Raw genomic sequence first — 25748 nt, forward strand, 5'->3', positions numbered from 1 at the left:
CTGTGTGGGTCTCACCCCCACAACCCAAAACGATGTGCAGGGTAGGTAGACTGGCCACACTAATTTGCCCCTTAATTGGAAAAAAGAAGAATTGGGTACTCCAAATTTTTAATAAATGTGACTTTTGACTGCCCCGCCACCAGCATAAACGGAGTGGCCATTAGGGCAAGTGCCACGCACACCCCGGAGTGGACTCAGCAATTGTAAATAGATGGGGTTGTGGGGGGAATAACACACTCCCCCAGAAAGGTAAGTGGAAAAACAAAGAAAAGAAGGGATCGAGAGCAAGGAATACAGCGGGAGGCGAAGGATGGCAGCACAGGAGGGTAGGGCACCATGGATGGGTTGGTGCCTGTGACAGGAGACCTTTGTGCAGCTGATGCGCGGGAGGATAGGGGAGCAAATGTAGGTCTTCAACCCGGAAGGGGCCCACCAAATACACAGGCCAAACCCCCACCCTGGGACAACTACCCCGATGGAAGCAGGCGTCCTCCCTCCCTCCCTATCCCGCTGTGTGCGAGGTCTTCAGCCTGGGAGGGGCTCAGCAAGCACACTGTCCACCAGATCCCCCACCTGGGCAGGCTCAGCTGGTGGAATGAGAAAAAGGCTTCATTTGCGCTGAAAAACAGTTGTTGCTGGGGAGGACTGGGCCGGGCAGGGCCCTCAGCCCGAGGGCTCCACTCCCACCCTGGGCTCAAAAGTCGCCCTCTTCTCCTTCTCTTCTCTCTCCTTCATTCCCTCCCTCCTATCTCCACTGAGTCAGTCAGGTTGGCAGCAAACAAGCGCTGGGAAAAGGCAGCAAACAGATGAGCGGCAGCAGCAACAGAGACAGAGAGAAACAGTAGCCACTCTCCAGGACAGCAACAGCTCGACAAGTCCAAAGTCTGTACTGTAAGTGCCTGCTTCGGATTGGCCATGCTAAATTGCCCCTTCGTGTCCAAAAGGGTAGGTGAGGTTACGGGGAAGTGGGCCTAGATAGAGTGCTCTTTCCAAGGGGCGGTGCAGACTCAATGGGCCTCCTTCTGCACTGCTGGGATTCTATGATTCTTTAAATTTGACAATGAAAATATGAAATTGATGAATGTGCTCCAGTTTCCTCCCACAAGTCCCGAAAGACGCGCTGTTAGTTAATTCAGGCATGCTGAATTCCTGCTCTGTGTACCCGAACAGGCGCCGGAATGTGGCGACTAGGGGCTTTTCACAGTAACTTCATTGCAGTGTTAATGTAAGCCTACTTGTGACAATAAAGATTATTATTATTAACTCCTTGAGTCGTAACAGTAGGAAACGGACCTTTCCTATTCACTTAATCAAAGTCATTCCTATTTGGTCTTGTCTGATGCACTGGAAATAATTACGAGCATTTCAAGTTTCTTTGCATATATTTACTTTCCCAGCCTTGTCTTATATGAAAATGTGAGTTTTATGAACGAGGACGGCATGGCGCTCAATTCTAATGCTTCCTGCAATTAGAAACATGTTGTTACTGTACTCACAAGTGTGGATGGGTGATGGTGTATTTGAAAGCAACAGCAGAGAAAAGTTCAGGATTACTGCCCATATTATTATTGATAAAATAAAACAATAGATGTGAAAAGTTGCAAGCGAGGTTCTATGTACCACATCATTGTTCATAGTCATGGGGTCATTGAAATGTCATGTCCTGAGAACTGGACAGCAGCTGGCATCTTGTCATATTGAGGAATTCTATTGGAGATTGAGCTAACGGATGCACAAACTTATCCTTCATTGTCCTGCTTAAAAACTGACGGTATCCTGCAGAAGTGCGAGACTTAGCTCCCTCACTCAGTATGAGAACAGATTTCACGTCTGTTCCAAAATTTTCACTGCATCGTAAATACGGCGGGGGGTCAGTTGAGGGTCAACAACCCTATCCCCTGCTTTATAATGCGCTGAATTGTGATAATCGTTCCCGTTGTTTGTCCAGGACTATTTGCAAACTTTCAGAAATACACAAAATTCGAGAGAAACCTGGCGCTTCCATCTGTTTTGTTTATTTTCGAAGACGTCAGTACTACATAGTATTTTGCTTTTTGTGTTTCAAGACAAGGAAATCAGCTGTTATGCGTTATGGCATTTATGTTTTTAGTTAAAAATGATCCCTTACTTTGTTCTTTCTGCGTTCATCTCTTCTGTATTTTGCCATGCATTGGGCTACTCGGTTGTGGGTTAATTGAGCCCCGAGCGCCCCATTGAGAGAATGGATATCCTGTTTGCCCCTGTAACAGTGGTCATTGTACTCCAAAAGGTAACTTGTTCAAGAAGCATTTTATGACATGATATTTTGCTATGTAAATACAAGCGCAAATAATGACTTACGTTGGGATTTCCGTGAGCTGACGAATGTATTGAGTTAAGTTTATTACTATGCTGCAATTGAAATGACAAATCGGTCCAACCCAGTTGCAGCATGCAAGATAAGCGGCGACTAATTTTCATTTCCGCGCGATCTCCTGCAACACGAGTTGCAAGTTAACTCTCGTCTTTTACTTTACAACCATTTTGAAATGGATTGTGGACTCAAACCCCTGAGGTGGAATGTCCCATTCTGGTTCGAAGTTCGTACTCGACCGGGCAACCCTGGGAATATTAATGCACGGACTGTTGACGTTATCACATCAATCCGTGTAAAATGCCTTCCTTTAAAGAAGCACAGAGCAGAGAGTTTACCACGTTTGAATAACCGACACCAATCGTCATGTCTGTCCGACTGTGAGCAGCACCTGACCAAGCGAGAGGCGCCAAGAGCGCGCAACCCCGCCTTGCACCTGAGCCGCTGAAGCACTCACACGGTGGCTGCTCTCTGCGTCCCCGCCTGATCAATTCTGCTACGACGCAGAAACTTTGCACCCAAGATATAATTATGAAACCCCATTTTCAATCCTATGAAATAATTAGTTCAGACCTTGGGGGGGGGGGGGGGGGGGGATAATATGAATTTGACGTGATTCCATCAACTGTATCTGACTTTTTCCTTCACTGAGTTTTATTAAACAAAAACACCTGGGGTCAACAGCCTTTTGTTTTGAGAGCACCTAATCAATTTTGCAACAGAAGGAGCTGCCATTTGACTCTCGACCATTACGATTCGGAGAGGGGAAAAGAAACCCAGCATAGGAAAAGGCGATCTGGTGCTGCGTGACTTCTGGAAAAACTGGTTTGTGACTGAAACGGCCAACCCACTTGGGTGTGTCGCTATTCTCAGCAGCGAGGTGACACAATGAAGTGTAGGTGTGTTGCAGAGAAGAATGTGTCGATACTGAAGCCAGCACTGGGGCAAGTGTCCCTCCCCTCCCTGTTTGCCGCGTACCTGTGCACCGATCAACAGAGCGCAGCCAATAGCGACAACCCAACAGATTCACCGCCGAGTCCCCATCACGTGGTGAGGTAGACTGAAGGATGATATTTGGAATTGTTGCTCACTGATTTGAGTGCGGTGTGGTCGCTTCACCTCACAGGTAGAAAATGTCCACTTTTAAAATTTTATTTTCCAAAGCGCCCTAGATTTTCAAATATACGTCATTTATTTGTTATGGTTAAAGGGGGCCACGCGTTTGTGCCATTCAAGTGTTTGTAAAGTAGTGAAAACTGAAAGAATGTTAATTTAGATTGAACGCGAGCGCTTGTGTTTTGTTTTAATGAACACGTTTAATTTGTACTTTATTTAACCTTGACAGCTGGCGGAGTTTCATTCAATTTTTCAGGAATGGTGAGCAAACACTAGTCACAGAATTTCACTTGACACGTGCAGTCAGCACTCGAGTGGTCGGTGCATTTGAAAGTTGTCTTTATTCCCTCAAATCATCGCATGATCTGGGTGCAGGTGGATTCCGAATGTCGCGGGAAGGCGGGGTTTGATCCAGTTTAGTAAACCGGGCATGGACTTTCCTATTGTTTGCAGAAGGGTGTGTTGCTATTTTCAGGGTTGTCTAATCGATAAAGCCAGGGTTTGATTTGGTTAATCTATGCATTTAATCTACAGAGCTCTCCTCCCTACTTTGTCGATATTGAGTGACACGCCTTTTGTGTCGATTAGGGTGCATTTATAGAGCTTTGGTTTTGTACAAAAGTTAAATTTCTGCGGTGGTGTAGTTACTTTGAACATGTGAACTAATTCTGAAGTACAGTGAAATGAGGTCTTGTTCTAAAATTATTCGCTTTGCTTAAAATTTAAGTTTTCTCTCATTTTAGGTTCGCCGTGGCTCTCAATTAATGTTACTTATTGCAAACTGCACTATAAGATCATGTTAAGAGTATTATTGGCCATGAAGCAACAAGGATCATTCAAATACCTGCATAGTCCCCTTCAGTAACAAACGTTTGCACTGTTTGTTTCCCTCCAAGTTGCTATGATAACATTTCTATGCCAAATTCTCTGAAATACACTACCTCTACGATAGGACAGTCCGAAGTCTTATAACACCAGGTTAAAGTCCAACAGGTTTGTTTCGATGTCACTAGCTTTCGGAGCACTGCTCCTTCCTCAGGTGAATGAAGAGGTATGTTCCAGAAACACATATATAGACAAATTCAAAGATGCCAAACAATGCTAGGAATGCGAGCATTAGCAGGTGATTAAATCTTTACAGATCCAGAGATGGGGTAACCTCAGGTTAAAGAGGTGTGAATTGTGTCAAGCCAGGACAGTTGGTAGGATTTTGCAGGCCAGATGGTGGGGGATGAATGTAATGTGACATGAATCCCAGGTCCCGGTTGAGGCCGCACTCGTGTGTGCGGAACTTGGCTATAAGTTTCTGCTCGGCGATTCTGCGTTGTCGCGCGTCCTGCAGGCCGCCTTGGAGAACGCTTACCCGGAGATGAGAGGCTGAATGCCCTTGATTGCTGAAGTGTACCCCGACTGGAAGGGAACATTTAATCACCTGCTAATGCTCGCATTCCAAGCATTGTCTGGCAGCTTTGAATTTGTCTATATATTTGTTTCTGGAACATACCTCTTCATTCACCTGAGGAAGGTGCAGCGCTCCGAAAGCTAGTGACATCGAAACAAACCTGTTGGACTTTAACCTGGTGTTGTAAGACTTCGTACTGTGCTCACCCCAGTCCAACGCCGGCATCTCCACATCATGTCTACAATAGGAAGTAGATTTGTTAGCTCTGCACCTCTACTAATGTGCTTAATTATATGTCTCATGTAATTGCCCAGTGTTTTTATTACCTTGCGTATAATTTCAGCACCATACTGTCATTATCTCTTGCCTAATATGTAAATCTTATCAACTTTACTCTGAAATTCAGGGGCAGCACAGTGGTTATCACTGCTGCCTCACAGTGCCAAGGTCCCAGGTTCGATCCCTGCCCCGGGTCACTGTTCGTATGGAATTTGCACATTCTCCCTGTGTCTGTGTGGATCTCACCCCCACAACCCAAAGATGTGCAGGCCAGGTGGATTGGCCACGTTAAATTGCCCCGTAATTGGAAAAAATGAATTGGGTACTCTAAAATTTTTGTTTAAAAAGTTTACTCTGAAATTCCTAGTTTTGTGGACACAGCTGGTGTAGTTTTGGTGAAGTTTTTGATAAGGTGTAACATTTGGTTTGTGAGTTCTTGCTCTGTTTGAGCTGTCTCCATCAATGCACCGCACAGAACCAGGGCATTTGTTTTAACAAGGCTCGTGTTTGCTTCTCACCCAATCATCTTACCCTTCTAGTCTTTCTCTCTTGCATACCTAATGTTTGCTTGAACGCAGCTGTGCTATTCCACTCTGCTCCTCTTTGGGGCAGTTCGCTCCATATGATAACCACTTTCAGAAAACAAGTATCTCCTGAATTCCCTACTTGACATTTTGGTAATTTTATATTGATAGTCCCATGTCTGGTCTTATCGAGTCTTGACTACAAGTGAGTACATCATCGTGATGTCTACCCAACCAAACCCTTTTATAACCTTGACCTCCACTCCATGGTCTTTCCAGAGCAAAGAGCACCACCCTGTTCAATCTTTCCTGGTAAGTGTAACCTCTCAGTTCCATTAAGTTTGTTGCAATTTTGGCAGCGTGGTGGTGCAGTGGTTAGCATTGCTGCCTCATGGCGCTGAGGTCCCAGGTTCGATCCCGGCTCTGGGTCACTGTCCGTGTGGAATTTGCACATTCTCCCCGTGTTTGCGTGGGTTTCGCCCCCATTCGTGCTGGATGATTTCCTTTGACTGTGCAAGGACAAATCTGCCGCATGTCCGTTTAATTGCACCATTACATCAATGCGGCCCCTCAGCAGAACCAGTACACTATCTTCAAGAGTTTTAAAGTAATATGTCAAAGCTTTTCTTGATGAACAGTTTCTGATACTAACAAGATGGCTAACTGTCCAGTAATAAGAGTGGCCCAGCAATGGTTTATTTCACCAGTAATAGCCAGTATCTTTACCTCTTCCATGCTTTTTGTTTTAGGGTATTTGCAAGTTTTTATAACAATAACACGACATAAACATGGCACAATAAATATTTCCACCCCCATCACAATCTTCACACACCCCAACCATTCTGCTTCTGCTGACATTTTAATTTTCCCCGAGCAAGTCGCCGAACGGCTGCCACCTCTGGGTGAACCCAACCATTGACCCTCTTAAGGCGAACTTTATTTCCTCGAGACTGAGAAACCCAGCTATGTCACTAACCCAGGTCTCTACACGGTGGGGTGGGGGGGGGGGGGGGGGGGGCTTCGAGTCCCTCCATATTAATAAGATCCGTGTCTGGACTACCAGGGAGGCAAAGGCCAAGACATCTGCCTCTTTGGCCCCCTGGACTCCTGGCTCTTCCGACACTCCAAAGATAGCCACCCCGGACTCAGCATCACCCGTGTTTTGAGTACCGTGGACATTGCCTTAGCGTAACCCTGCCAAAACCCTCTAAGCTTCGGGCATGTCTGAAACATGTGGACATGAGTTGCTGGGCTTCCTACGCACCTTGCACACTTGTCTTCTAACCCAAAAAACATGCTCAACCGGGCCGGGCGTCTTCTAACCCAAAAAACATGCTCATCTGGGCCGGGCCACCGTCATATGTGCCCGGTGGACTACCTTTTAATTGTATCAGGCTAAGCATGGCACATGATGAGGATGTATTAACCCTGCTTAGGGCATCCGCCCACAGACCCGCCTCTATCCCTCCTCCTACCTCGTCTTCCCACTTGCCCGTAAGCTCCTCCACCGGAGTTTCCTCCACATACAAAAGTTCCTGGTAAGCACTGCAGTCTCATGGCGCTGAGGTCCTTCCCCTCTCCCATCCAGGTACTGGAGACTACTCTGTCCTGTATCCCCCGTGGCGGCAGCAGTGGGAAGGCCAGAACCAAGTCTTGCACCTGCAAATACCTAAATCCATTCCCTTCTGGCAATTCAAATTTATCCTCCAAGGCTTTCAAGCTGGGGAAGCACCCGTCTATAAATAGATCCCCCATCCTCCTAATTCCTGCCCTTTGCCATCTCTGGAACCCACCATCCTGCCTATCCGGTACAAACCGATGTGATTATGATAAATTGGGGTCCAAACCGATGCTCCCTCCACTCTCGTATCTCCTCCACTGCCCCCAGATTCTCAGAGCCGCCGCCACCACCACCGGACTTGTGGAGTATCGGGCCAGCGAGAACGGAAGAGGCGCCGATATCAGTGCTCCCAAACTTGTGTCTTTGGGAGCCGCCTCCGCCATTACCCACTTCCCGTACCGACATCCCCGAACAGGCGCCGGAATGTGGCGACGAGGGGCTTTTCACAGTAACTTCATTGAAGCCAACTTGTGACAATGAACGATTATTCTGGGGCTGGTTTAGCACAGGACTAAATCGCTGGCTTTGAAAGCAGAGCAAGACAGGCCAGCAGCACAGTTCAATTCCCGTACCAGCCTCCCCGAACAGGCACTGAAATGTGGCGACTCGGGGCTTTTCACAGTAACTTCATTTGAAGTCTACTTGTGACAACAAACTATTTTCATTTCATTTCATTTTCCTAATAATGGCTGTAATTAGCCGCCCAGTAGTAATTGCAAAAGTTCGGCAGCGCCAACCCACCCTCCCCCAGACTGCGCTCCAGCAACACTTTCTTCACTCACGGGGTTTTACCCGCCCACACAAAGCCTGCAATAACCTTATTCACCCGCTTGAAAAAGGCCCTTGGGATGAAGCTGGGGAGACACTGAAAGACTTAACAGAAATCTGGGGGGGACCGTCATTTTCACAGTCTACCCTCCCCGCCAGTGATACCGGGAGCATGTCCCACCTCTTAAAGTCCTCTTTCATTTGTTCTACGAGCCGGGATATGTTTAACTTGTGCAGTGCCTGCCATTCCTGGGCCACCTGGATTCCCAGATACCGAAAACACCTTCTAACCATTCTAAACGGCTGCTCTCCCAGTCTCTTCTCCTGCCCTTTTGCCTGGATCACGAACATCTCGCTTTTCCCCATGTTCAGTTTATACCCCAAAAAATTACCGAATTCCCTGAGGATCCGCATAACTTCCCTCATCCCCTCCAACGGGTCTAAAATATACAAGAGCAGGTCATCTGCGTAAAGCGAGACCCGGTGCCCCCCCCCCCCCCCCCCCCCCCCCCGGACCAGCCCTTTCCAGTTCCTAGAATTTCTTAACGCCACAGCCAGTGGCTCTATGGCCAGAGCAAACAGTAACAGGGAGAGGGAGCACCCTTGCCCCGTCCCTCGGGGTAGTTTAAATACCCCAACCTCAGCCGGTTTGTACGCACACTCGCTACAGGTGCCTGATAAAGCAACCGCACCCAGTCAATAAACCCCTCACCAAACCCAAACCTTCCCAGCGCCTCCCACAGGTAATCCCACTCCACCTGATCAAAAGCCTTCTCTGCATCCATCGCTACCAGCACCTCCACCTTCCCTCCTTCTGAGGGCATCATAATAACATTTAAAAGCCTTTGAACATTGGCCGTGAGTTGCCTGCCCTTTACAAATCCTGTCTGGTTTTCCCCTATCACCCCCGGGACACAATCCTCTATCCTTGTGGCCAGTATCTTAGCCAGCAGTTTGGCGTCCACATTCAGTAGAGAAATTGGCTTATGTGACTCGCGTTGCTCTGGATCCTTCTCCCGTTTCAGGAAGATCAATGAAATCGAGGCCTGTGACATCGTTGGGGGGAGGACTCCCTTCTCTCTTGCTTCATTAAATGTCCACAACAGCAGTGGGCTCAATATCTCTGAAAACGTCTTATAGAATTCCACTGGATAACTGACCAGCTCCGGGGCCTTGCCCGACTGCATGCCCTCCAGCCCCTCGATTATTTCCTCAATTTCAATTGGGGCTCCCAGCCCTTCCACCAGACCCTCATCCACCCTCGGGAACCTCAACTGGCCCAAAAACTGCCTCATCCTCTCCATCCCAGCCTGGGGTTCCAACTCATGTAAAAGTCCATAAACACCTCATTCACCCCCACTGGGTCCAGGACCATGATCGCACCTCTACTCTTTACTCTCCCTATCTCCCTGGCTGCCTCCCTTTTTCTTAGCTGGTGCGCTAATATTCTGCTAGCCTTTCCCCCATACTCATAGATTGCCCCCCCTTGCCTTCCTCAGCTGTTCCACTGCTTTCCCTGTAGTCAATAGCCCAAACTCCGCCTGTAACCTCCGCCGCTCCCTCAGTAGCTCCAGGGCCTCCGAGTACCTCCTGTCCACCTGGAGCATCTCCTCCACTAACCTATCCTTCTCAGCCCGTTCCGCCTTTTCTCTGTGGGCCCGTATTGAGATTAATTCCCTTCTGACCACTGCCTTCTAAGCTTCCCAATCCGTTGCTGCAGATAGATCTCCCCCGTATCATTTGTTTCCAGGTAGTTTTGGATGGACTTGTTCATCCGCTCACAGATCGCTTCGTCTGTCAGCAACCCCACGTCCAGCCTCCATAGTGGGCGTCGTCCTCTCTCCAAACTAACCCGTAGATCCACCCAATGTGGGGCATGATTGCTGAGTACTCAGTATCCACCACCCTCCGTATTAGAGCACTGCTCAGAACAAAGAAGTTGATGCGAGAGTAAACCTCGTGGACATGGAGAAAAAAGAAAACTCCTTCGCCCTTGGCCTTGCAAACCTCCATGGGCCTACTCCTCCCACCTGTTCCATAAACCCCTTCAATTCCTTTGCCGTGGCTGGCACCCTCCCTGTCCTGCATTTTGACCGGTCCAATTCCAGATCAATGATTGTATTAAAATCTCCCCCCATGATCAAGTTTTGTGACTCTTAGTCTCGGATCTTACCTAACACGTAGATCGCCTCATAAATTCCACATCGTCCCAATTCGGAGCATATATGTTCACGAGTACCACCCGCATCCCCTCCAGCTTCCCACTCACCATATGTACCTGTCCCCCATGTCTTGACACTATTCTCCCTGCCTCGAATGACACTCGTTTATTGATTCCCCCCCCCCCCCCCCCCCCCCCCCCCCCCCCCCCCCCGGTCTTGCCCTGAGTGGAATGCTTGGCCAACCCACTCCTTTCTCAATCTAGTCTGGTCTATAGCCTTTAGGTGTGTATCTTGTAACATTGCCACGTCCGCCTTCAGCCCCCTCAAATGCACAAACACGCGTGCCCTCTTGACCGGCCCATTCAACCCTCTAAAGTTCCATGTAATCAGCCTGGTCGGGGGCTCTTTCCTCTTCTCTCCTCCCCCCCCCAACCACTTCCGATTAGCCATCACCCTTTTTAGACCAGCCTCCAGCTCGTGCCCCCGGCCTCCTTGAGCCTCCCTTCAGGCATTCGTCATCCCCGACCTCCCATTTGTCCCCTAGTAACAGTTCCTCCCCTGCGAGCAAAGCAGCCCCCCCCCCGTAACAACACTAGAAACCCAACTCCCCCCAGATCAAGCTCGAACTTAACGACTGATCCCCCCCCCCCCACCCCCACTGTGCTTCCTGCTTCCGTGAGTCAGCTGACCAAGCTGACTTGATAGCTCTCACCCATGGCACCAAACAGTCTGTCTCTCCCCATTGTTCTCTCCCCTCTTCCCCCCACTTGGACAAACATATTCAAAGCATCACATTCCCCAGTAAACAAACATCAGAAAAAACAGTGGAAAAACAGCCACAGTAAAAACAACCACAGAATCACCCCCCCCCCCCCCCCCCGCTCCACCCAGCTCCCAGTAAGACAAAGTTAACGATAGCCGTCGAAACAGCCCCTTATTGCACATAACACTAATTCAAACCAGCACAAAAGTGATTTTCAACAAATCGTCACTACAATACTCTCCAAGGATTCAGTGTCTTTAGTTCACCTCCAGTCTTTTTTCCTTAATGAAAGTCCATACATCGTCTTGTGTTTCGAAGTAAAAATCCTGTTCCTCATATGTGGCCCACTGATGGGCTGGGTTCAACATCCTGAACTTCACCCCCTTCTTAAAGAGGGGCTGTTTTTGCCCGATTAAACACAGCTCGCCTCTTGGCCAAATCCGCACCCAGGTCTTGATAAATGCGCAGCTCACAATTCTCCAATTGCTGCTCCTTTCTTTCTTGGCCCACCGTAGAATGTGGTCCTTGTCCAGGAATCGGTGCAAACGTACCACCATTGCCCTCGGCGGCTCGTTCGCTCGGGGCTTCTTCGCGAGGGCTCTGTGCGCTCTATCCACTTCCAGGGGCCAAGGGAACGCCTCAGCCCCCATCAACTTCTCCAGCATGTTCGTCACATAGGCCCTCACATTCGATCCCTCACTACCTTCAGGGAGGCCGACGATTCTCAGATTCTGCCTCCAGGTCGTCCAGCTTCTGCACCACCTGATCAATCGAAGCCTTGATTGGGTCCAGCGTGTCCTTGGTGAAGCAATCTTCAAAAAACTTCACCAGCTGCTCCGTCGACCACTGTGCCGTCTCCCTGCGGCCCTGGTTCTCCGCCATGCTTTCCCGCGTTGCCAGCTCTGCTCGTGTCTTTCTTGTAGAACTTTGTCTTCTCACACAGCCACTTCTGGTCCAATTCTCCATACATTGGAGGGGGATTTTTCCGCACTGTCTCACTCTTCACCGATTTATCCAGAAAAAAACGGAAGAAAAGGGTGCAAAAGTCCGTCACAGGCGGGAGCTATCAAATGTGTGACCTACTCCATGGCCGCCACCGGAAGTGGTTAAGCAGCTTTTCACTTGCACCTCTTTCAATTTGGTCTATTGCATTCGTTGCTCCCAATGTGGTCTCATCTATATCGGAGAGACCAAACTTAGACTGGGTGATCGCTTTGCTGAGCACCTGCGATCTGTGCGCATTGAGGACCCTGACCGTCCGTTGCTTGCCATTTTAACACAAGACCCTGCTCCCACGCCCACATGTCTGTTCTTGGCCTGCTGCAATGTTCCAATGAAGCACAATGCAAACTGGAGGAACAGCATCTCATCTTCCAGTTAGGCACGCTACAGCCTTCCGGTCTCAACATCGAATTCAACAACTTCAGATGATTAGTTCTACCCCACCTCGACCTCTTTGTTTTCATTCCATTTCATTTTAACTGTCTTTTACCTTTTTTATTTCTTTCTTGTCTTTCTTTATATATTTCTCCCCCCCCCCCCCATTCTTTCCCCCTTATCTTATTTCTCCCCTTTCCTTCCCCCTTCTCCCCCCCTTTCTCATTTTACTTCTCTCCCACCCATGTCCTCCCTCCCCTCGCACCTACCTTATTTACCCCCTTTCCTTACCTTTTCTCCCCTTTGCTTCCCCCTTCTCCCCCCTCCCCCCTTTTCTCATTTTACTTCTCCCACCCATATCCTCCCTCCCCTCGCACCTACATCTGTCACAGCTTGCCCTCTGATCTTAGTTTTTCTGCTGTTTGGCCTTTCAACCTTTTATTCTCTCTGGGGACTGCCATTGGCACTCATTTCCCTTGGTTTCTGTGGCTTTGACTCATCTTTCATTCCCTCGCCCTACAGTAAAAATAGCTATGTCTTTTAACTTTGACAAAGGGTCACCTGGACTCAACATTATCTTTTTTTCTCTTCTTACAAATGCTGCAAGACCTGCTGAGATTTTCTCTTTTGGTTTCCGATTCCATCATCCGCAGTAATTTGCTTTAACCTTTTAATGATGGTTCATCTTTGGACTGTAACTAATTTCTATTCGCGTCCTTTTTGTACCACGTGGACACTTTTTTTCCCCCTTTATTCAGTTTCCCATTTCTTTCCTGCTGTTACCAGACCCTCTTATGGACTGAACTGATTTTCACACTTCTTCTCCACTGAGTCATACTACACTCTATGCTTCACCCGATGTCTCTGTCTATGTATTTACACTGTGTATATTTCATATGTCCTATTTTTTTTCATGTATGCAACGATCTGTCTGGAATGTATACAGAACAATACTTTTCATTGTACCTCCGTACACGTGACAAATCGAAGCCAAATTTGATTTATTCAACTCTTGCTTTTTGCAACTTTTGCCTGAAGCTTGTTTCTTTTTTTTTCAACAAATGTTCATTTTCTGCCACAATTTCTGCACATGATGGCTTTGCACCCAAAATCTGCTGCTGCGTGCCCGGTTTTTGCACACCTATGGCAATTGCAAATCTGTGTTTGAGTTTCACCCAACATCTTGTGAATTCTTGTGCTTGAGGCACAACTGTTCACTTTGGCTACTAATTCCATGGATACAGCAACTCTTAAGCTTTATTTAAGGTTGGGTTGCTTTTGGTTAAACGTTTTTGCATAGCTTCACTTATTAAACCACAGACTAATCTATCTCTGGTATTGTTTAACATCATCCCTGAATTCTCCGTTGGCTACAAACTGTACAATCGATTCACCTGCTTCTTGGTTTTACTTAATTTTTTATCTTTATTAGTTAGGCTTACTTTAACACTGCAATGAAGTTACTGTGAAAATATCCCAGTCGCCATACTCTAAACGCCTGTTCAGGTACTTTGAGGGAGAATTCAGAATGTTCAATTCACTTAACAAGCACATCTTTCGGGACTTGTGAGAGGAAACCAGAGCGCCCGGAGGAAACCCATGCAGACACAGGGAGAACATGTAGACTATGCACAGACAGTGACCCAAGCCAGGAATTGAACCAGGGACCCTGGCGCTGTGAAGCAACCGTGCTAACTACTATGCCACCGAGCCGCGCGCCAATGAAACCCATACATTTCTGTGATGACTAAAGATTTTGCTGAATATCCAGGCTTGGGCTGACTAGTTACATTTGCACCACACAAGTGCCAGCCAATGAACATGTTCTACAAAACGGGATCTAACCATCCTTGATATTCAATGGCATTACTATTGCTGAATCCCCCACAATCAACATCCTGGGGGTTACCATTGATCAGAAACTGAACTGGACTAGCCATATTGATACTGTGGCTATCAGGGCAGGTCAAAGGCGAGGAATCCTATGGTGACTAACTCCTCTCCTGACCAGACCCCCCCCCCCCCCCCCCCCCCAAAAAAAGCCTGCCCACCATCTACAAAACACAAGTCAGGAGTGTAATGGAATACTCACCACTTGGCTGAATGAGTGCAGCGCCAACACCACTCAAGAAGCTCAACACCATCCTGGACAAAGCAGCCCACTTGATTGCTTCCCCTTCCACAAACATTCAAACCCTCCCCCACCGATGAGCAGTGACAGCCATGTGTACCATTTACAAGATGCACCACAGTAACTTGCCAAGGTTCCTTAGACAGCACTTTCCAAACCCACGGCCACTGCCATCTAGAAGGACAAAAGCAGCAGATACCTGTGAACCCCACCACCTGGAGGTTCCCCACCATCTGGCACTCACCACCCTGACTTGGAAATGTATCACTGCTCCTTCACTGTCGCTGGGGCAACATCCTGGAACTAACAGCACAGTGGGTATCCCTACACCTGAAGGACTGCAGCAGTTCAAGAAGGCAACTCACCACCACCTCCTGAAGGGCAACTAGGAATGGGAAATAAATGCTGGCCTAACAATGCTGGATGTGACACCCACATTCCATAAATGAATAAAAAAAAGTAGCAGCCCTTTTCCACTTTTTTCGTGCCTGTGTTTTCTGTCTTTGGATTCTTATTTTTTTGTTTCTCCGGTGGCTGACAGTGTTGTTTGGCTTCCTCGTCGCCAGTATTCATGTAGCAATGATTTTAATTATTTTTCTCTTCGGGTGTCTGCAAACTCTGTTATCCCATCCTTTACAAGTGGGTGGTTTTAAAATGAAGCCTGCAGGCCTCGAGGTTCAAACAAAAGCAAGCTTTATTCAGGAGATATTGAGACTCTAGGCTGCTACATAACACTGCCTGTTTGCCCGCACAAACGGCTGATGATGTCACGTGATCAGTCTCTTAAAATGCCCCAATTCCACTGCAAGGCTGCTGTGAGAAAGCACTAGAAATACCGTGACTGCCCAACAGTGTGTCTTCTATTAGATTACTGTATCTGCTGAGAATTTGGCTCCTATGCTATTTCTGCACCACTGCTGATTCACTCCAGCTAAGATTTATCTTATTTAAACAGAATTTTTAATAATTGAGGGGTATGTCACCATGCATTTCCTTTTCTTTATGTTTACACCTATTTAAAATTTAAGATGTCTCCAAGACAAATATGCTACCTGTTTGTCTGCTTTTGTTTGTAAAGAATGGCATGATAATCTCTACCTTACGAAGTCTTACAACACCAGGTTAAAGTCCAACAGGTTTGTTTCGATGTCACTAGCTTTCGGAGCGCTGCTCCTTCCTCAGGTGAATGAAGAGGTCTGTTCCAGAAACACACATATAGACAAATTCAAAGATGCCAAACAATGCTAGGAATGCAAGCATTAGCAGGTGATTAAATCTTTACAGATCCAGAGATGGGGTAACCTCAGGTTAAAGAGGTGTGAATTGTGTCAAGCCAGGACAGTTGGTAGGATTTTGCAGGCCAGATGGTGGGGGATGAATGTAATGTGACATGAATCCCAGGTCCCGGTTGAGGCCGCACTCATGTGTGCGGAACTTGGCTATAAGTTTCTGCTCGGCAATTCTGCGTTGTCGCGGGTCCTGAAGGCTGCCTTGGAGAACGCTTACCCGGAGATCTGAGGCTGAATGCCCTTGACTGCTGAAGTGTTTTCCGACTGGAAGGGAACATTCCTGCCTGTTGATTGTTGCACGATGTCCGTTCATTCGTTGTTGCAGCGTCTGCATGGTCTCGCCAATGTACCACGCGATGTCCCGAAGCGTGGTACATTGGCGAGACCATTCAGACGCTGCGACAACGAATGAACGGACATCGCGCAACAATCACCAGGCAGGAATGTTCCCTTCCAGTCGGGGAACACTTCAGCAGTCAAGGGCATTCAGCCTCTGATCCCCGGGTAAGCGTTCTCCAAGGCGGCCTTCAGGACCCGCGACAACGCAGAATCGCCGAGCAGAAACTTATAGCCAAGTTCCGCACACATGAGTGCGGCCTCAACCGGGACCTGGGATTCATGTCACATTACATTCATCTCCCACCATCTGGCCTACAATTCACACCTCTTTAACCTGGGGTTACCCCATCTCTGGATCTGTAAAGATTTAATCACCTGCTATTGCTCACATTCCAAGCATTGTCTGGCATCTTTGAATCTGTCTATATATCTGTTTCTGGAACAGACCTCTTCATTCACCTGAGGAAGGAGCAGCGCTCTGAAAGCTAGTGACATCGAAACAAACCTGTTGGACTTTAACCTGGTATGTAAGACTTCGTACTGTGCTCACCCCAGTCCAACGCCGGCATCTCCACATCATGGCTACAATCTCTACCTTGTGAGCACTCTCATTCACTTTCTTTGCACTAAATCAAACCACTATACATTTTGCTAATTCATTGCATCACAACAATGACAGTACAGACTTAAGTATTTAGCTTCCTTGCTAATGATTTGATATTTTTCAGGAACATTCATTTTCTGTCTATTACTAATATTAGAAGTAAGTATCAGTTTGCACAGCAGCAGGTGAATTAGAGCATTAAGTTGCATGGAAACAATCCATTTGACAAAACCAATTGGTATTTACCATCCACATAAGCATGGTCCTGGTCTTATTCAACTCCACTCACTCCTTTCAAATAAAATATGCCATTGTGAACCAACATTTGGCCTCATGCCTGTATTATTGTGGGATATATGGAACATTCTTTGTTCCAGTCCAATGTGGATAATGTCCTTCACCTTTATGGTATATTTGTGACTGCTAATGACACTTTGTACTCACAGCTTGAACTTCAAAACTGGCATTAACTTTTTCTTTAATAGGGTGGCAGCATGGAGGCGCAGTGGATAGCACTGCTGCCTCGCGGCGCCAAGGTCCCAGGTTCGATCCCGGCTCTGGGTCACTGTCCATATGGAGTTTGCACATTCTCCCCGTGTTTGCGTGGGTTTCCTCCCTACAACCCAAAGATGTGCAGGCTAGGTGGATTGGCCAAGCTGAACTGCCCCTTAATTGGAAAAAATGAATTGGGTACTCTAAATTTAAAAAAACAAACAAACTTTTTCTTTAATAGGAACTCCTTTCTGTGATTTATCACCAACTCTTCCATTCAATAACTTTGACTCTATTTCTATTTTTGGCGATAGCCTATTCATCGATATCTACATAACCCACTAATGCCAGAGTAGCTTGGTCACAATTCCTCCCACCCTCCTTCCTCTAAGCACTGGATTCGATTCTCCCAGGATCATCATCTCTGCTTCAGGTATTCTGAACACTGTCATCTTCCGCATCAATATTTCTGATATATCTATTTCCTTAATCAAGGAAGCTCTTCCACTGTGTTTGATAGGCCTTGACTGTGTTTGTCCAATTGCCTGCATTTCTGCTCTTTTCCTCCTCCCCACAGTTAGGTCCCCCTTGACCTTCCTTCCATTCCACCAGTGTCCACTTTCAAAAAATTGTTTTCCAACACCGCCAGCATTTTACCATCGCCAAACACATCCCCTTTCGTCTTTCAGTATTCTGAGGGGGCTGTTCCTTCTGGTATTCTGAGAGGCTGTTCCTTCATGATACTATCGCATTTCATTACCTCCATCACAGCACAGGAGATGGAGCACCTGTCCTTGCACTTCCTGTACTTCGGCTCAATACTCCTATTCACTACAGTCTCCTCTACATTGGGGAGAATAAACACCGATTTGGGGAGCACGGTAGCAGAAGTGGATAGCACTGTGGCTTCACAGCGCCAGGGTCCCAGGTTCGATTCCCCACTGGGTCACTGTCTGTGCGGAGTCTGCACGTTCTCCCCATGTCTGCGTGGGTTTCCTCTGGGTGCTCCGGTTTCCTCCCAGAGTCCAAAGATGTGCAGGTTAGGTGGATTGGACATGCTAAATTGCCCTTAGTGTCCAAAAAAGATTAGGAGGGATTATTGGGTTACGGGGATAGGGTGGAGGTGAGGGCTTAGGTGGTCGGTGCAGACTCGATGGGCTGAATGGCCTCCTTCTGCACTGTATGTTCTATGATTGCTTGTCTGACCACCTCTGTTCACTCCCAGGCATGATCCTAACTTTCCATTCACTTATTTTAATTCTCCATCTCTCTAACCCTGATCCCATTTTCTTAGCCACCACATGCTGGTAATGGTTCTCTAATTGTTTATAACTCTTGCAAATCTATCCTTTTATTTCTTTATTTGTTGTTCCTGTTCTCTGCTTGAGCACAGGCCATCCCACCTGTTCTTTTTCTTTCAGTCTCCAGCACAACACTTTTCCTCGCTTCATACTGGTTGTTAAGCTGTTAAATTACTGACTCTGTCCTGTTGTAAGAAAAAGCCATCAACCTGAAATGTTAACGCCTATATTCTCACTACGATTGCTGCCTGATTCCCATATTGTCTATTCTTAAATGTTGACAAGCTTTCTTTGAATCAGTGACTCTGGTAATGCATTTCATACCCTCACAAGTTCGCCCGCCTCTCATATATTTAATCTTAGAATCATACAGTACAGAAGAAGCCCTTCAGCCCATCAAGCCTAGACTGACAAAAACACCACTCTAAATGTACGCTAATCCCACCTCCCAGCACTTGACCCATAGCCTTGAATGTTATAGTATTTCAAGTGTTCATCCAGTACTTTTTAAAGATTGTGAGGTTTCCTGTCTCAATTATGTCCCCCAGGCAGTGCATTCCCAATCCCAATTCACTCTGGGTGAAATTTTATTTCCTCAAATCCCTCAACCTCCTGTTTTTCACCTTAAAATTCTGCCCCCCTTGTAACATCCTGGTGAATCTCCTCTGCACCCTCTCTCATGCAATCATACCCTTCCTACAGTGCAGTGACCAGAACTGAGCATAGTACTCCACCTGTGGCCTCGCCCAAGTCCTGTACAGCTACAGCATAACCTCCCTGCTCTTGTAATCTATACCATGATGTGGAGATGCTGGCGTTGGACTGGGGTGAACACAGTAAAAAGTCTTACAACACCAGGTGCCTTTACTACCCTATTATCCTGTCCTTCTGCCTTCAGGGATCTGTGGACAAGCACCCCAAGATTGCTCTGTTCCTCTGAGCTTCAAGAAGGAGATAGATACATATATTTTATACTTCTTTAAAAACAGAAACTTGAAATCCATTTATTGTCACTACGCCAATTTTGGTTCCAAATTGCCATATTACCCTGGATCCCATGTGCTTTTACCTTCTTTATCAGTCTCCCATGTGGGACCTTGTCAAAAGCTTTGCTGAAATCCATATAAAGTGCATCAACTGCCCTACCCTCATCTACACCTCCTGGTCATCTCAAAATATCCAATCAAATTTGTTAGGCATGACCTCCCTCTGACAAAGCCATGCTGACTGCCCCTGATCAAACATTGCCTCTCCAAGTAGGGATTGATTCTGCCCATCAGAATTTTCTCCAATAGTTTCTGTACCAATGATGTGAGACTCGCTGGTCTGTAATTCCCTGATTTATCTCTACCACACTTCTTGAAACGTAAAACCACATTAGCTGCCTCCAGTCCTCTGTGGCCAGAGAGGAATTAAAAATTTGTATCTGAGTCCCTGTAATTTCCTCCCTCGTCTCCCCAATATTCCCTGGGATACAACTCATCTGGACCTCACTTTAGTGGTTTGTCCACTTTAAGCCTGCCAAAATTTCCAGTACCTCCACATTCCCTATGTCAAAATGCTTAAGAACCTCTCAGTCACTGTCTCAATTCTGCGCTTACATCTCCTTCTCCAAAGTGAAGACAGATGTGAAGTCTTAACACCCGACCAATGTCATCCGGCCCACGCACAGATTACTCCTTTGGTCCCTAATGGTCCTACTCTTTTCCTGGTTACCCTTTCCCTTGATATATTTATGGAATATCTTGTGATTTCCCCTAATCTTGCCTGCCAGTGCTTTTTCATGCCTCTTTGCTGTCCTAATTGCTTTTTTGACTTCGTCGCTGCACTTTCTCTACTCCACGAGGGCCTCTGTAGATCTTCTCTCTTTCAACCTTTTAAATGCCTCTTTTCCTTCCTATGCAGTCCTGCATATTCCTAGACATCCAGGGTTCTCTGGACTTGTTGCTCCTACATTTCACCCGAAAGGGAACATGTTGGTTTGAATGATTTAGGCAAGCTCGCACACTTCAGAACAAGGAAACCTTTCATCCACCTTCACAGCCATCAGCTGATCCACGGTTAAAGGATTTTGTTGTGATGTGCTTATTGAATGGCACCCTTGCTTGCTGTGTAACTGGGTGTAGTAAGGTAAAAGCAATAAGTATCGGCCAGGACACCAGTGATAACTCATGTGCTTTATAAAATAGTTCCGTAGGATCTTTATGCCCACCCAAGGGGGCAGACAGAGTTTCATCTGAAAGGTAACCGTTCTGACAGTGCAACATTACTGTGCATTGGAATGTTAATGTGGAGTCTGTAGACTATTGTGTTGGAGTAGGGCTTCAATCCACAGCCTTGGGCGATAGGAGGGAAGCTGGGGAGAGAGAGATGCTGGGGAAGGGAACAGCATTAAAGGAAGTTTGGTCAGGCACCAGAAACATTTGATCTTTAATTTTTTTTGCTCTAGTTTAGTTCATTGATTTAACGGTCTGTCAGATTGTGACTAAGTTGTTCCAGCAGCTAATATGTGGAAGGAGGTGGGTGAAGGGAAGGGCCTGATATGCAGCCGATCAGGTATCTCAATCTTATCAACAAAAATCCATGAACTCCTTGCACCTGTTGTTGCGGGTGGGTGGGGCAAGGGTGAAGAATGTCAGAAGATGGTTTTCAGTAGAGAAAAAAAGCTGCTTATCTTTCTGTAGTCCACAGCGATCCTAGAAAAGTGAGCAGTTTCAGCAGACACAAGCAGCACCTGATAGTGTTTCACATGGTTTAGTCTGATTTGGCAGTGGATGAATAAACCAGTTGTATGGCACATCTTTCAAGTCTGTGTCCCATGGACTTAAGGGAGCAAATTGCGAGGATATTCCTGGAATTGGATCATCAGAACTAGTGAGAACTTGGGCACGGATGAGCTGTTCAAAGGGTGAACATGAATTTGTGAAGGTTAAAAGATATTGAGCATTTTCACCGAATCCTGTTTTAGCTTTAACAACTACCAAACATATTTAAGTGGGGAAAAAACAGATTTAGTAATTATACAGACCCTAGCTGTTATAGAAATGCAATTGTTTGGTTAATTTCTTAAAATTCTGCTTTGCAGTTTGCTGAGTCTCTTACCTCTGTCTCAGGCAACATAGTTCATAATTATTTTGAAATTCGACTAGTTAATAAAGCTGAATAAGTATTCCTCTGCTTGTTAGGTTGTCAAATCTGTACTAATGTCATTGAGGTTGAGCTACCCGAAAACATTCTATATTATGATAACTTGTAAGGTTTTAAATTTCTTTGTAAACAAGCAGACAATTGTCTGCATTTTGGCTAATGTAAAGATGAGGATGAGCCATTGTTGCTATCTTCCATAGAATACCTGCAGTGCAGAAGGAGGCTATTCGGCCCATCGAATCAGCACCAACCCTCCAAAAGAGCACCCCACCTAAGCCCAGTCCTCTGCCCTATCCCTGTAACCCCGTGCATTGATCATGACCAATCCACCTAACCTACACATCTTTGGACTGTGGGAGGAAACCGCAGCACCCGGAGGAATCCCACGCAGACACAGGGAGAACCTGCAAACTCTACACGAGTCACCCAAGGCCAAAATCAAACACAGGTCCTTGGTACTGTGAGGCAGTAGTGCTAACCACTTTGTCACCATGCCTCCTGCCACATATTGCTGGAGCAATTTGTCACAATCTGTGACAGCCCCTTAAGTCAAAGAATTAAACTAGGAGACATAGATAGAGGCTTGTGCAGGTGCCAGAAACATTTTATTGTATTTCTTATACAATTGTATGTAAAATAATCTAGGTTACTGAATCCGGCTGGTTGCAAAATTCATTCTGGTGGAGAAGAGAGGTTATTCTGTTATTTAGTGAGGATAAGGATTGGTTACCAAGGCTTGTTGCAAATGGAGTTACAAGAACCATAGAATTATAGAATTTATAGTACAGAAGGAGGCCATCTGACCCATCGAGTCTGCATCGCCCCTGAGAACCCCACCTAACCTTGGACACTAAGGGCAATTTATCATGGCCAATCCACTTAACCTACACACCTTTGGACTGTGGGAGGAAACCAAAGCACCCGGAGGAAACCCACGCAGACACTGGGAGAATGTACATACTCCGCACAGACAGTGACCCAAGCCGGGAATTGAACCTTGGAACCTGGAGCTGTGAAGCACTGTGCTACCGTGCTGGGTGTTGGATTAATTGATTTTGGAGGATGAATCTAAGGTTAGGGCGGTATTGATGAGGGTGCTAGTGGTATTTGGAGCTACCACCAGGAGTTACAAGAACAAAATCATTCCCCTCTCAGCCTGTGAAAATTCACTCCTCATTTGTACATCATCCCTTGTAATCAATGAAAGCAGAGGAAGTGCAGACAAACTGGATCCCCAAACAGGACTATGACAGAAGAGAGAGATCGAAACTCGAAGACGCTAATAACCCCCTCGACTCTCTCCCAAGGAGGAACAATGGAATTCTGGCCAGAAACTGATGCGCCGTAATTAACCATTAATGGACAGTGTCACATGGCCCAAGCCTTTAACATTACATCTGCAGCCTCACAGTCAATCTACTATTTAACATTTGACTGGTGAATCACCAAGAAGCAGACCTCTAGGCAGAATGCGGGATGGCAGCTACTCCTCAAGTCAATCTCTACTGGAAGATTTCCTTTTATCATCTGCAGCAGTGACCCCAGTCTCTCTGTATCTGCTTATCTGCGGGATCAGCACCAACTGTAAAGTGAACTCGACCGCTTCATTCTCCAGCTGAATTCGAGCTCCTACATGAAAGAATTCTTCTTTGGACTCCTGACTATATATAATATACATGACTGGGGGCAGCATGTGACGCAGTGGTTAGCACTGGGACTGCGGCGCTGAGAGCCTGGGTTCGAATCCCGGCCCTGGGGCACTGTCAGTGTGGAGTTTGCGCATTCTCCATGTCTGCGTGGGTTCACCCCCACAAACCAAAGATCTGTAGGTTAGGTGGATTGGCCACGCTAAATTGCTCCTTAATTGGGAAAATAAATTATTGGGTACTCTAAATTTATTTTAAAAAATAATAATAAACATGACCTGTGTTTTTTTTTTTTACTGTTACTATCCATAATTTATGTGTACCCCTTTAGTGTGTGTGTCCTCCTTCCCTCGCCTGGCTTTTGAATGTGAAATAAAGTAACCTTCTAAGTTAATCATAACATGAACTTTCTCTGGGTTGTTAATAAATTGGCTGTCGGGCAGCACGGTGGTGCAGTGGTTAGCACTGCTGTCTCTCGGCGCCGAGGTCCCAGGTTCGATCCCGGCTCTGGGACACTGTCAGTGTGGAGTTTGCACATGAAAAATGAAAATCGCTTATTGTCACAAGTAGGCTTCAAATGAAGTTACTGTGAAAAGCCCCTAGTCGCCATATTCCGGCGCCTGTTCGGGGAGGCTGGTACGGGAATTGAACCGTGCTGCTGGCCTGCCTTGGTCTGCTTTAAAAACCAGCGATTTAGCCCAGTGAGCTAAACCAGCCCCTGTGTCTCCCCGTGTCTGCATGGGCTTTGCTCCCACAACCTAAAGATGTGCAGGGTAAGTGAATTGGCCACGCTAAATTGCCCCTTAATTGGAGAAAAAATGAATTGGGTACTCTAAATTTATTAAAAAAATAATTGGTGCTCACACCAAAGGTTTAGGGAAACCTGCCGCACCATACTTTAAAAATAATTCAAAATGCATTCTGCTGGTGAAAGGGGAAAGTACAGTTTGCCTGCATCTCCTGTGGGTAAAAGGAAATTCATAACATCTAGCAGGAAAGCTAATGTTGCAGGGTTGTAACTTTCATTGGGCAAAAAGATTAATTGGTAATGTTGAAAGCTGAAAATATCCTACGACTTGAGACCAAAAGATTTTCTGATCATTCAGCGACAATCCATTTTTTAATTGTAACCTAAATTTGCACTAATTTTGCCTTTTCATGGAGTTGCATCATTTGAACATGCATATCATTCAAAATAATGAACGCTGGGTTCTAAATTAAATCTTATCCTAGCCACATTACCGAGGAGGATGACCGGATACAGCAGCCCTTTCGATTTGCAGCCTTCTGGACTCAACCTTGAGTTCAACCTCTACCCCTGTTTCTATTTTGCTTCTCTTTTTCCTCCTCCTTGCTTTCAGATGGCAACAATTCGGGATTCTGCTATTCGCACCTCGAGGCACATCTTTTGTGTCTTTACTGATCTCACTACCACTCCTTTGACCTTGCACCATGCAATTGTTTGTCATTTAATCTTCAGCCTTCCACCCTATCACAGACCTTTTTTTTCCCTTTGCCATCTTCAACCACCCCTCACCCTCACTCGCCTGTTCAAAACTTTTTGTAATCTGAAAGACCCATCACCAGATCACAAGCAACATTCTCTTTTCCAACAATCTCTCGCTCAGCAAAACTAAGAAGCTGGTCATTGACTTCAGGAGGTGGAGTGTCGTCCACACCCCTGACTGTATCAATGGTACCGAGGTGGAGATGGTGGACAGCTTCAAATTCCTAGATGTAAACATCACCACCAATCTGTCCTGGTCCACCCACGTCGAAGCTATGTGACAATAGTGCCTATACTTCCTCAGGGAATTTGGCATGTCCACAACAAATTCTATCGATGCACCACAGAAAGCACCCTATCTGGCTGCATCTCGGCCTGGTATGGCGACTGCAAGAAACTACAGAGTCGTGAACACAACCCAACCGATCTCACAAGGCCGCCTCCCATCCATTAACTCTGTCTACATCTCTCGCAGCCTTGGGAAAGCAGGCAGCATAATCAAAGACCCCTCTCGTCCGGATTATTCTCTCTCCCATCAGGCAAAAGATACAAATGTTTGAGAACGCTCACCAACAGCTTCCCTGCTGTTACCAGACTCCTGAATGACCCTCTTGGGATCTGAACTGATCTTATGCAACTTCTCAACATTTATAGCACTATACACCGTAAACTTCACCCGCTTTCTATGTTTATGTATTTTCATTATGTATCCTCGTGTATTGTATGGAGTGATCTTCCTGGACTGTGTGCAGAACTTTTCACTGTACGTCTGCATATGTGATAAATCTAATCTTTTTCTCTTTAATTTTTTTTCTGATATGATCCCAGCATTCCCTCCAAATATAGATTCCAATAATGTAAGAGATGTTTAACACTGATTATAGCTTTGTTGTTTCCATAATGGAATGCTTAAATTGTGAATTCAGT

At 46.4% G+C, this 25748-nt stretch overlaps 1 protein-coding gene across 1 annotated transcript in view; it reads left to right on the top strand.

The window, feature by feature from the left end:
* Positions 1–3243: 3243 nt before the first annotated feature.
* The window catches only part of elovl7a (ELOVL fatty acid elongase 7a), a 75318-nt gene continuing 52813 nt past the window's right edge, over positions 3244–25748 (top strand). Inside the window, exon 1 of the mRNA XM_072496980.1 lies at positions 3244–3479. The gene's annotated coding sequence lies outside the window, so the exon portion shown is untranslated. The remainder of the gene's footprint in view (positions 3480–25748) is intronic.

Source organism: Scyliorhinus torazame, chromosome 3 (genome assembly GCF_047496885.1).
Source record: "Scyliorhinus torazame isolate Kashiwa2021f chromosome 3, sScyTor2.1, whole genome shotgun sequence".
NCBI classification, from domain to species: domain Eukaryota; kingdom Metazoa; phylum Chordata; class Chondrichthyes; order Carcharhiniformes; family Scyliorhinidae; genus Scyliorhinus; species Scyliorhinus torazame.